A 12684-nucleotide genomic window follows, 5' to 3' on the forward strand; every position below is an offset into this window, starting at 1 on the left:
GATAATGGAAAAGTTATTCAAATACAGTCATGTCATCTTCTTCTGGAACATTGTCATAAGTCTCCAACCCTCGAATTCTGGCCTGAATTTCTTGCGACTGCATTTCCTGTAGAACCATTGGCCCCAATCTGTCATGCCCAGCAATAGAGCTCTCCTTAAATGAGCACTGCTTGTCCATGTAGCCTGCTCACACTGCACTGGCAACACAGCTGTCAGTGATTTTATCCCATGAATTCTTCACCCAAGTCATGACATCTTGCAGGCTAGGCTTCACAAGGTTTCCACACTGATTTCTCTCCATTCTATTTTCAGTGTAGTCACTGAGTTCCATGCGCAAATGGTCCTTGAATGGCTTGTTTATTGTAGTGTCAAGAGTCTGGAAATAGGCAGTCATTCCTGTGGAAATCATTATTTGATCTATTCCTCTTTGTGCAAGGAAGTTCTTCATGTCTTTAGTGCAGTGAGTGCTGGCTGAATCCCAGACTAGCAGACCTCTTTTGCCACCTGCCAAAACAAGTGGCAGCATTACAATGACCCACTTCCTTATAACTGCTTGTGTGCACCAGGCTTTTTCAGTTTCAAGAATGTAAATGCCTGAAACAAGTTCAATCTTATCTTTCTTGCCCTTATTAATGAGTAGAGGTGGGGCTTTTTTTCCATCTAGATGACTTGTCAAAATACAGGTAACACGTGCACTTTCGTAACCAGTGGAGGGAATGTAGATTGATGAGGCACCCCTCTGATCAATTGTTGTTTGGGATCCTTGGCCCATAAACACTGCAGGTTCATCCATAGCAATCATGTTGGAGAGTTGGTATTTAGTAAAGTCGATGCCATCAACAGAGGACTTGAATGCAAGTGCATGTTTAATAACTTCACTATCTTCCAGCTTGAACAGTGTTGTGGATCTTCTTAGAGACTGTTCAAATCACTGAAGGAAGCCATCCAGCCAGTGTTGTGATGCTTTGAATTCTTCTGGAGATATTTCTAACTGTGATGCCATTGCAAGGGCAAATGCTTACACACTTTATACTATTGTGTTGTGAACACCGATGATGTATGTATGTTCGTAGCTACAGGTTAAGTTATGTGTTTTACTGCCGGAACTACTGCTGTGGTGCCTTTGGTGTTGAATTACATTTGCCTGCTGTGGATTACCTCTTGACCTTCCCTTTACATTTCTGCGTGTTGCACCTACCATTTTCTGGCGTGCATCCTGCAGCCTACTTTCATTTGTGCTTTCCTGGACCTGGCGTATCTTGCGTTATGTGTGCTACTGCCGGTCTGCTGTCGGTTTGCTTTGCTCTGCTGTGTCAGGTCTCCTATCTTTGCAATCCAATACCTCCCCTCCTTTCTTTGCATTCACATGCCTCCCCTATCCTGTTTTGCAGGTTTCTGCAAGCGGACTTGTCAGCTGCCATCGATTGGCCTTCGTGGGTTGATTGGTGTTGATTGCTCATTAGTACTCCAATTACCCTACTTCCGCATTTCCTTTTCTTCCCCTGACCTTCCTGTTTCTGCTATTGTTTGTGGCACGTGCGTCTGATTACTGGGTTTTGGGCACCTTTTCATCCTCGTACACATGCGCTTTTGGCCACCATGTGTGCTCTCAGCTAAACGATTCCTCCCCACCCCTATCCTGCAGCTTTGCTTAGCAACGGACAGGCCAGATTTGCAATGCTCCAATGTGCTTAGTGCTACAGTGGCACACCCCTCTGCTGATTTCATGTATCTCCTCTGAGCCACTCCTCGGTGTTATACTGCTGCGCCGTATGGTACAACCTTCCTCCGGCGGGACATTTGCGATTCAGTATTATCTGCCTCATTTGCATGGCACTGACTACTAATTCATAGTTACCGCGCTGAACACTATTGCAAGCCCTTAGCAACCCTTACACCTTGGTTGTGGTGCTCCATGCCTACCATTGTGTGTTATGCTATAAACCTTTCTATTACGTTGTGATTTTATAACATTTTTATATTCTTTGTTACAGCATACGCACACATGCCCTGCGGTTCTGCTGTGCGTTACTGTGGACATGACATTAAATGTTGTTATTTACATGTTATGCATCTTTTCTTATGCCATTGGCTGTGTATTTCGCCATTGGCATATGTTCATGTTGTGATACCTGGGTCTGACCCTCTTCCATAGCTCCGATGTTATGTTTGGGAAAATGTAAACCGTGTTTTTTTGGTTTACATTTCCGTGGGTTTACGCTACGGCTGCACCACTTCATGAATCGCTATATGCCTTCATTTGCATGGTGCAACACTGCACATGGGGTGATTTGCATACCTACGCCAGGGGCTGTGCAGATCTGGCGTACGCCGGTATTGCACGTGGAATTGGATCGTACCTGAATCGCTCTGCGGCCATATTTGGCTTTATAATGCCTACGTTATGCGTGCGCCTGGCGCAAGATTCATGAATCCCGGGGATGGATTTTGAAATTTAGAGCAGATAGAGGTCATGGCCTTAATGAAAGAGCATCCCTTAAACCCGTTCTGGAAGCTTGGTGACACTCGTTATATTTAATGTTTGTTTGCTTGGGAAATATTGTTATTGTAAAAGAATGAATAACATTGGCTAGCACACATTATTTTTTTATTTCTATATGTATGTTTTAATATATTGCTTATAAGTGCTTTACTATATTTTATATATATATATATATATATATATATATACATTTTTATATATTTTTCAAATATATTTTTAAATAGAGTGAAATGTACCATAGCAATATTGATAGTTTATATGTTTTATTTAGGTATGCTCTTAGATGCAGCGGAAAGATGTTAAAGGTTGACAAACAGTTAATAATTAAGTTACATCATAATTGTTTTAGTATATATAGGTGTCTTTGCAAAGTGTATTTCTTGGTCTGAAGAAGCTGTTGTGAAAGTGCTTACCAGTGCACTTTATTAAATTTGTTTTTTACACAAGAAAAAGAAACATCATTTTACTTATTTCAGTTTATCTTGATTCATGGTCACACACACCAAGAAGTCATTTACAATAATAAGCTGATAAAAGTTCAAAAACAGTATGACAGTTACACTATCTGCTCCAAAAAGTAATTTAAACACAGTTTTTTCATAGATAAAAATGGTTTTAGAAGTTTAAATCAACTTTTAAACAGCCAAACATAAGTGTGCTCCTATATAAATGAATTGCAAAGTCATGCGACAATCAATAAAAACACATACTCCTAGCTTAAAAAGTACTTTCCCACACAAGAAAATAAATTTAAACATTAAAAATAATAGATAAAAGGTTTTTCCCTAAACTGAACTTATCTGCCCAGCAATGGAACAGCACAAGCTGACCATTGATCCTCTGAAGCCCCGAGAGGAGCTCTTTCTTTGGGGGCAGGAAAGCTCTGAAGGGCTGGTCACCTAAACCTGTCTTTTTATTCAACTCAGCTCAAGCTAACACTTTGGGGACACAGAAGCTGCCTTGAAGCTTTGCAAGCTGGCCATCTGTTGCATCATATGCAGGATATAACCCATATGGTTTAGGCTACTGCAGCAGTGAACAATATGAAAAACATCTTAACTCCAGGCAAAAGGTTTCTGCTAGTCTGAAAACTCAAATAATTGCAAAATGTATACTGGTACAACAAAAGGTATTGCATCACACCTGTGTTCCAGTGTCTTTGTCATTCCTGTTAGTGGAGAAGCACAGCATTTCTTAATTTTTACTGTCAGGAAAATACATGTTTGAAATCAAGGGAAGAAACTCAGTGCCAAACACCACCTAAAAGGTGGCAACTTGAAAAAAAACTACAACAGGCACTGAGAGGGGTCCAGAAAGCACCCAGAAGTAAAGGCAAAATAAACTGTTTATTCCAATTCAATCTTTTAATGCATTAACTGACATATTTGCATTTTTGTAGTTATACACAGAACCTCATCAGATATCAAACAACCTACCCCACAATTCTTTAAATACACTTACAATTGATTAGCTCTTTCCAAATAACACATTCAAATCACTAACCCAAAACTATCCCATCAATTAAAACATTCTAAACCATCTGTAAACATATTTATAATACATAAATAGACACAAACGCATTTATGCCCTAATGCAGACATAATGAAAAACTTTATAATCTGGCTGATTTAAATGTTTTAATTTGACTTTTCAGTAGAAGTTCCTTCGGTAAGACACTAGATGGGGGTAGTGGTTCATGTTTCAATGCAGCTTGAATGTATTTGCGATTATGCTTATATTCGCTTGTATGACATTTTTTCGCATGAACTGTAGGAAGAAATTTGTATTTTTTAATACATGTATCTATGTATCATAAATATGTTTAGAGATTTTTTTAGAATGTTTTATCTGCTGGGATAGTTTTGGGTTAGTGATTTGAAATTGTTTTTCTGAAACTGCTTTTTTTCTGTTTTTAATAGTGATTTGTCAGAGTTAATTAACTGCAAGTGTATTTAAAGAATTGTGAGTAGGTTGTTTGATACCTGATGAAATCCTGCATATAGGTACGAAAACATGGTGAGTCAGTTAATGCATTAAAGGATTGTATTGGAATAAACACTTTACTTTTTACCTTTACTTCTGGGTGCTTTCTGGCCCTATCACAGTGCCTGTTATAGTGTTTCTGAGAAACTACACTTTTGAATAACATATTGGCCACCATATTTAGCTCTCCAAAGCTATACATCACTAATGGGCCTCAATAGCATGTAATGTTTCACAATCGTGTTCTCTGTAGAATGTGTAGCATGCTAGGAACTGGTAGCACACAGTGCCTACATTTGAAAACACTAACAGTAAGTGCCGAAGGCTGCAACTCTTGCAGATTAACTTAGCTATATTGATGTAGAAAGATGAAGCCCTAACAACAACCCAGGTGAAAGGTTATTTATTCAGACCAGGCACCTTTAGGAGTGGCAAGGGATGATGAGGATATGCCTGCTCACCTTTGTTTGAGGGACGAGATAATGACAATGTGCTGCAGTGAGGCAGGTGGTTCCTCTGGCCCTGAGACTTTGCTAAGACTGGAACCATGAATGGCAGCTAGACTACGTAAATGGGCAGGCTACAAAGCAGTACTATTAGTTTTGGAGTGGGGAGAGGACACACTCAAAAAGAGGCTGATGCCTAATACCTCACACTAGACAGATAGGGCCTCTTAGTACTATTTCAGCCTTCCTGTGTGAGCATTCGTGATGGATCCCAGGGTTGCTCTCCTCCTGAAACTAGTTAGTGAACCCAGCTCTGATGGGTTGTGCAACTAACAATGAATAACTGTACTATCAGGAAGGGCTTTGGGGATACATGATTTCACAAAAATCAGATCAGCTCATGAAAAAAAAAAAAAAAAAAGTATATCGCATGACTTTCCACTAGAGTGAGACATCAGTAGAGTTGTTGAAACCTAGTATACCTAGAATATCAAAGGTAGTTAGAGCATTACACAATATGGTCATGCCTGGCATAAAATATATATGTGTGTGTGTATACATATATATGTATATATGTGTGTATGTATATATTTATATATACGTGTATATGTATATATATATATATATACACACACACACACACACACACACATATATATAGATATATACGTATATGCACAAATATGTGTGTGTGTATATATATATATATATATATATATATATATAGAGGTTTACTTTGAAAATGTAGAATGGTAGTTCGACAACAACTGTAATGTAGAAAGTCATTTGACAGCATTCTGTATTGCAGACCATCAAGACTGAGCATCCCTTGTACTGTGCATTCGCATATGTGCTCATCCTTTATACTAGAGATCGCCCTACAGTGCAGATCAGGAATTTTTTATCAGGCGGTGCCTTATTCACCTCCCCCTGTACAACAATCTACATTTACTCATTTATTCATGTACACAAATTGACATTCATTCATGTACAAAAATTGACATTTATTTGGTACTTTTCCGTTATTGGGCAACAGTTCTAGGTAACACATTAACAGTTGTGTGAGAATTCTACATAAACAGTGCAACAAACATTTCAACTTCATAATATCTATACCTTGCCTTTCACAGTGCAATATTTCATGCTTAACAATAAGTGCAGAAAAATCTCAATACATGTGTATTGGAAAGGGAAATAAAACAGGTGAATAACTGACACTTTTTGAGTGGTAATGCTTTCTTTATTCCTTACCCAAACCGTAAGAGAAGAATGATGGAAAGTCATAAAAATGAAGTCTGGGAACTAGTGACCTTACTTTGTAATTACCCCTTGATAATGAAACATTACCTTAATACAATAAAGTCAAAAAACTGACAAGAGCTTGCTGGCAGCTGAAAGCAGAAGCAATCCATTCTGTTGCATCGCTAACGAAAAAGTTACTCAAATACACTCATGTCATCTTCTTCTAAACATTGTCATAAGTCTTCAACCCCCAAATTCCGGCCTGAATTTCTTGTGACTGCACTTCCTGTAGACCCAGTGGTCCCAATCTGTCATGCCCAGCAATAGAGCTCTCCTTAAATGAGTACTGCTTGTCCATGTAGCCTGCTCATAGTACATTGGCAACAGAGCTGTCAGTGATTTTATCCCATGAATTCTTCACCCAAGTGACAACCTCTTGCAAGCTAGGCTTTCACAAAGTTCCCATGCTGATTTCTCTATTTTCAATGTAGACATTGAGTTCCGTTCGCAAATGGTCCTTGAATGGCTTGTTTATAGCAGTATCAAGAGTCTGGAGCTAGGCAGTCATTCCTGCAGGAATCATTATTTGATCTATTCTTCTAACAGACCTCTTTCGCCACCTTGCAACACAAATGGCATTGCATCGACCCACTTCCTTATAACTGCTTGTGTGCACCAGGCTTTTTTGGTTTCAAGAATGTAAATGCCTGAAACACATTCAATGTTATCTTTCTTGCCCTTACTAATGATTAGAGGTGGGGCTTAATTTCTGTATAGATAACTTGCCAAAATACAGGTAACACATGCACTTTTTTAACCAGTGGAGGGAATGTAGATTGACAAGGCACCCCTCTGATCAATTGTTGTTTGAGATCCTTGGCCCATAAACACTGCAGTTTCATCCACAGCAATCATGTTGGAGAGTTGGTATTTAGAAAAGTTGATGCCATCAACAAAGGACTTGAATGCAAGTGCACGTTTAATAACTTCAGTATCTTCCAGTTTGAACAGTGTTGTTGATCTTTTTAGAGACAGTTCATGCCAGTGAAGGAAGCCATCCAGACAATGTTGTGATGCTTTGAATTCTTTAGGAGATATTTCTAACTGTGATGCCATTGCAAGGGCAAATGCTTGAATATCAACCCTGCGCACTTCCCCGGGAGTCCTCCATGATTCCTTTCTTGTACTGGATGGAATAGCTCTTTCTTTTTGCACTCATCTTGTCTGGGGTGGTTAATTAAAGACTTATGTGACAGGAGTGGCAACAAAAATGGTGACAGTTAAGAAGACACAACCACACCTGTTCATTATCAAGTGTGTACCCTGCAGAGGAAATGGAAGTGGTAGGGTCTCCCGGGGAGAGTCGGGGGCAGTGGCCGGGGAAGGAGGTCTCTCGGCAGGGTCGATGGGGAGGCCCGTATGGGGGCTAGCCCTGATGGAAGTCCTCAAGGGAGTGCCCATAGAGATCCTCCCTGGGTGAGCAGGGTCAGGTGGATCCCCCATGATGGATGTCCTTAAGGGAGTGAGCGGTGGGAATCTGCAGGGCCTGGAGGCAGCAGGGTCAACGGCCGGGGAAGGAAGTCTCTCAGCACGGTCGAGGGGGTGGGCCTGTATGGGGATGGAGGGCTGCAAGGCCCATACAGATTCTCCCTGGGTAAGCGGGGTCAGGTGGAGCCCCCATGATGAAAGTCCTTAAGGGAGTGAGCGATGGGCATCTGCAGGACCTGGAGAGCTTCTGCCATGCAGGGTGAAAGCGTCTGACCTCGCCCGGTACCCAACGGTGTCCCCACAAAATCACGGTGGGTTTGTGGTTCTCAGGAGAGGGCAGAAGTCTGTCTGGGGAAGCCAGATCCGGGATCCCATCCTCCCGGTGCCTGGAGAGAGGAGATATGGCCGCCATGTCATCTCGTACCTGGGTCCGGCCGGGGAGTCAGCTGACAGCGTGGGCGTGCCAAGGGCCACCCCCCAGGAGCGAGATCTGTGATCCCGTCCTCCCAGCCCCAAGGAGTGTGGAGATACGGCCATCATGGTGTCTCACACCCGGGTCCAGCTGGGGAAGTTGGCTGAAAATGCAAGCATGCCGAGGGCCGCCCCCAGGAGCCAGGTCTGCGATACCATCCTCCCAGCCCCAAGGAGTGCAGAGATACGGCCACCGTGGTGTCTTGCACCCGGGTCTGGCCAACAGCGCAGGTGTGCCAAGGGCCACCCACGGGAGGCAATTCTTCGATCCCATCCTCCCAGCCTCCAGGGGTGTGGAGATATAACTGCCGTGGTGTCTCGAACCCGGGTCCAGCCGGGGGAGTCGGCTGACACAGTAGGCGTGCTGAGGGCTGCCCCTGGAAGCCAGGTCTGCGATCCCATCCTCCCAGCCCCCAGGGGTGCGGAGATATGGCTGCCATAGTGTCTCATGCCTGGGACCCTCTGCATGCACCAGGTCAGCCTCCGCTCCTTCACCCGGCACTGCAGGGATGTCGCCCTGCGAACAGCACCACTCAGGAGGCAAGGGGGCATGTGCCAGAAGGCTTGAAGAAAAGCACGTCTGTCGGCACCTGGCGCCACCGAGGAGAGAGATGGAGGCTCAAGGCGAAATGGGCCGAGATGCCAGGACCCGGGGCCATATCCTGTGTGAGTTTGAAAGCCCTAGGTGGAGGGCAAAGGGGAGAACTGACATCATGGAAGTCTGGATGAGGGTCTGGCTGAAGTCTCGCAGCCCGGCAGAGTTCCACGAGGCTGGGAAGGATCAGTGGGAAACTTCTCTGAGAGGCTCCAAGGGCATGGTTGACACATTACGATTTGGCAGCCTCCAGGAGTTATGTAACCCAGGAAAAGAGCTCTCCCGCCTGGGTAGAAGTGGAAGCCATGAGGGGATCCCTCATGATGGAAATCCTTAGGGAGAGAGAGGAGGAAAACAGCCAGGCTGGGAGAGCTGCCACCTGGGTGAGGGGGGTCTGGACCGTGGCCACTTCTGGGATGGAAGTCTGAAAGGAGGAGAGAGAGGTGGAAAGTGGCCAGACAGGGAGCGCTCCCACCTGGGTGAGAAGGTCCAGATCACTCCCCTCCCTCAAGTCCACAAGGGAGCAGCTGGTAGATGGCTGCAGGGTCCGCAGAGCTCCTGCCTGGGTGAGCGGGGTCAGGCGAAGGCCCCCATGATGGAAGTCCTTAAGGGAGTGACTGGTGGGCATCTGTGGGGCCTGGAAAGCTCCTGCCAGGCAGGGTAAAGGAGTCCGACCTCACCTGGTACCCGATGGTGTCCCCGGAATATCGCAAAGTCCCCGGATGTGCTCTGAAGGGGAAAGCAGGGGGGACACGGAAGTCTCAATGAGGGTGGATCTGCCCCTCTGTGGCCAAGGGGAGTTCTGTGAGGGCGGCTGCGATCGGGGGAAGCTCCCCTGAGAGGGCCTGATTGCACGGGGAAACTGCACGATATGGCAGCCTTCAGAGGATATGCGGGAGATGGAGACCATGGAGCTCTGGACCAAAAAGCAGGGGGATGTGGAAGTCCCGATGAGAGCAGGCTTGTCCGTCCACGGGCGAGGGGAGTTCAGCGAGGCCAGCCGTGATTGGGGGAAGCTCCCCTAAGAGGGCCTGAGGGTATGGGGACACTGCAAGAGTTGGCAGCCTCCAGGAGTTAAGAGACGAGGGGGTGTCCGGTCAGAGTCCGGGTCCCAGCCCCAAACGACATCCAGCCACTCGTACCTATGTAACCCAAGAAAAGAGCTCTCCCGACTGGGTAGAAGTGGAAGCCATGAGGGATCCCTCCCAATGGAAGTCCTTAAGGGAGAGAGAGGTGGAAAATGTCCAGACTGAGAGAGCTGCCGCCTGTGTGAGGGGGTCTGGACCGCATCCCACTCTGGGATGGAAGTCCAGAAGAGGGAGAGAGGCAGAAAGTGACCAGGCAGGGAGCAGAACTGTAAATGGCTCATTAAATCAGTTATGGGTCCTTTGATCGCTCCATTATTTAGATAACTGTGGTAATTCTAGAGCTAATACATGCTGCCGAGCACTGACATTTGGGGATGTGTGCATTTATCAGACCAAAACCAATCTGGCCTGGTAGTTTTGGTGACCATACATAAACTCAAGCTGATCTCGTGCCCTCATTGCGGTGATGTGACATTCGAATGTCTACCCTATCAACTTTCGATGGTACTATCTGTGCCTACCATGGTGACACCGGGTAACAGGGAATCAGGGTTCAATTCCTGAGGGGGAGCCTGAAAAAAGGCTACCACATCTAAGGAAGGCAGCAGGCGAGCAAATTACCCAGTCCCGACTTGGGGAGGCAGTGGCAAAAAATAACAATACAGGACTCTTTCGAGGCCCTGTAATTGGAATGAGTACAGTTTAAATTCTTTAACGAGGATCTACTGGAGGGCAAGTCTGGTGCCAGCAGCTGCGGTAATTCCAGCTCTAATAGCGTGTATTAAAGTTGCTGCAGTTAAAAAGCTCATAAGTTAGATCTTGGGATTGGGCTGGTGGTATGCTGCAAAATGAGCTACTGTCTGTCCCAGCCCCTGCTTCTTAGCACTCCCTTGATGCTCTTAACTGAGTGTCCCGGGTAGTCTGAAGTGTTTACTTTGAAAAAGATAAAGTTCTCAAAGCAGGCTGGTTGCCTGAATACTTCAGCTATGAATAATGGAACAAGACTCTGGTTCTATTTTGCTGGTTTTCGGAACTGGGGCCATGATTAAGAGGGACAGCCGAAGGCATTCGTATTGTGCTGCTAGAGGTGAAATTCTTGGACTGGTGCAAGATGAACGAAAGCGAAAGCATTTGCCAAAAATGTTTTCATTAATCAAGAAATAAAGTCGAAGGTTCAAAGATGACCAGATACCGTCATAGTTCCGACCAAAAGCGATGCCAACTAGCGATCCAGCAGCATTACTCCCATGACCCACTGGGGAGCTCCCAGGAAAGCAAAGTCTTTCGGTTCCAGGGGGAGTATGGTTGCAAAGCTGAAACTTAAAGGAACTGACAGAAGGGCACCATCAGGAGTGGAACATGCGACTTAATTTGACTCAACAAGGGCAACCTCACCCGGCCCGGACACGGAAAAGATTGACAGATTGATAGCTCTTTGTCGGTTCTCTGGGTGGTGCTGCATGGCCATTCTTAGTTGGTGGAGTGATTTGTCTGGCTAATTCCGATAACGAACAAGACTCCACCATGTTAACTAGTTATGCGGCCCCATGCGGTTGTTTCCAACTTCTTAGAGGGACAAGTGGCTTTCAGCCACACGAGATTGAGCAATAACAGGTCTGTGATGCCCTTAGATATCCGAGGCTGCACATGTGCTACAGTGAATGGATCAGCATGTGTCTACCCTTGGCTGGCAGGTCTAGGTAGTCCAGTGAATCCCATTTATGATAGGGACTGGAGATTGCAATTATTCCCCACAAACGAGGAATTCCCAGTAAGTGTGGGTCATCAGCTCACGTTGATTAAGTCCCTGCCCTTTGTACACACCACCCATTGCTACTAGTGATTGGATGGTTTAGTGAGGTCCTCGGATCAACCCCGCTGAACTTGGTCACAGCCTCGGCGGTGCGCAGTTAAGATGATAAAACTTGACTATCTAGAGGAAGTAAAAGTTGTAACAAGGTTTCCGTAGGTGAACCTGTGGAAGGATCATTAATGCTGAGGGTCCTGGGATGGTGCCGTCCTTGGGTACCAGGGCCTCTCCTTGTTCTGCTTTCCCAACCCTCTACATCTCTGTCTCTCTCTGACTCCTATCTCTCCGTGCGTCCTGGCGGTGGCCTGTGGGACTGAGCCCACAGCTCCCAGGGGGGGAGAAGGGAGTGAGAGGAGGGGTGGTGTCCATCCCCTCTCACCTCTTGGCTGTGGGAGGGGGTCCCGTCCGTACAGTGGGAGGTGCGGGCGCCTCTCTGCTGCCCTGAGGGGATGGTGCCAGAGGGTGCACCCGGCCTAGTGGTGCAGTCAGCCGTGCACTCCGGAGGGGACAGGCTCCCCGTGCGGGAAGGGGAGGGAGAGGGTGCCATTCCGGTTGGCTGACGATGGCCAGACCTCTCTGGTCACGCGAGGCCACCCTTGGGGGGGGGGTCACACACTGCTGTCCTCACCCATTGATGGTTGTAGGTACCTGTGGAGGATGCCCCGATCCCCACGGGGCGTCAGTTTGAGGACCTGGAAGGTCGGTGTTTTGGCTGGTGCCAGCCACCATGGGAATCCCTGCCATCCCGCGGTGCAGGGCCAGTAACCCCATTCTGCATGCCCGCAAAACCGTGCATGTTCCTCTCGAGGTGTGATGCCATGTGGGCAGAGGTGCCCCCGGTGAACGAGAACTGTACAACTCTGAGCGATGGATTACTCAGCTCGTGCATTGATGAAGAATGCAGCTAGCTGTGGGAACTAATTTGAATTACAGGACACATTGATCAGCGACACTTCGAACGTAATTTGCAGCCCTGGGTTACTCCCAGGACTATGCCCGTTTGAGGGTCGCAGTGCCTTTCATCTCCCCCAGAGGTGTCCCATCCCCATTGAGGGCAT

The 12684-nt window shown here is 46.1% G+C and overlaps 1 non-coding gene across 1 annotated transcript; it reads left to right on the forward strand.

Annotated features, from left to right (window-relative positions):
• The first annotated feature begins 12482 nt into the window (after positions 1–12482).
• Positions 12483–12636, forward strand: LOC122797350. Its single transcript, XR_006364084.1, has one exon. It is a non-coding gene; the product is annotated as a 5.8S ribosomal RNA (ribosomal RNA).
• Positions 12637–12684: the final 48 nt, after the last annotated feature.

This window comes from Protopterus annectens, chromosome 3.part0 (assembly GCF_019279795.1).
Source record: "Protopterus annectens isolate FY-2018-M chromosome 3.part0, PAN1.0, whole genome shotgun sequence".
NCBI classification, from domain to species: Eukaryota; Metazoa; Chordata; order Ceratodontiformes; family Protopteridae; genus Protopterus; species Protopterus annectens.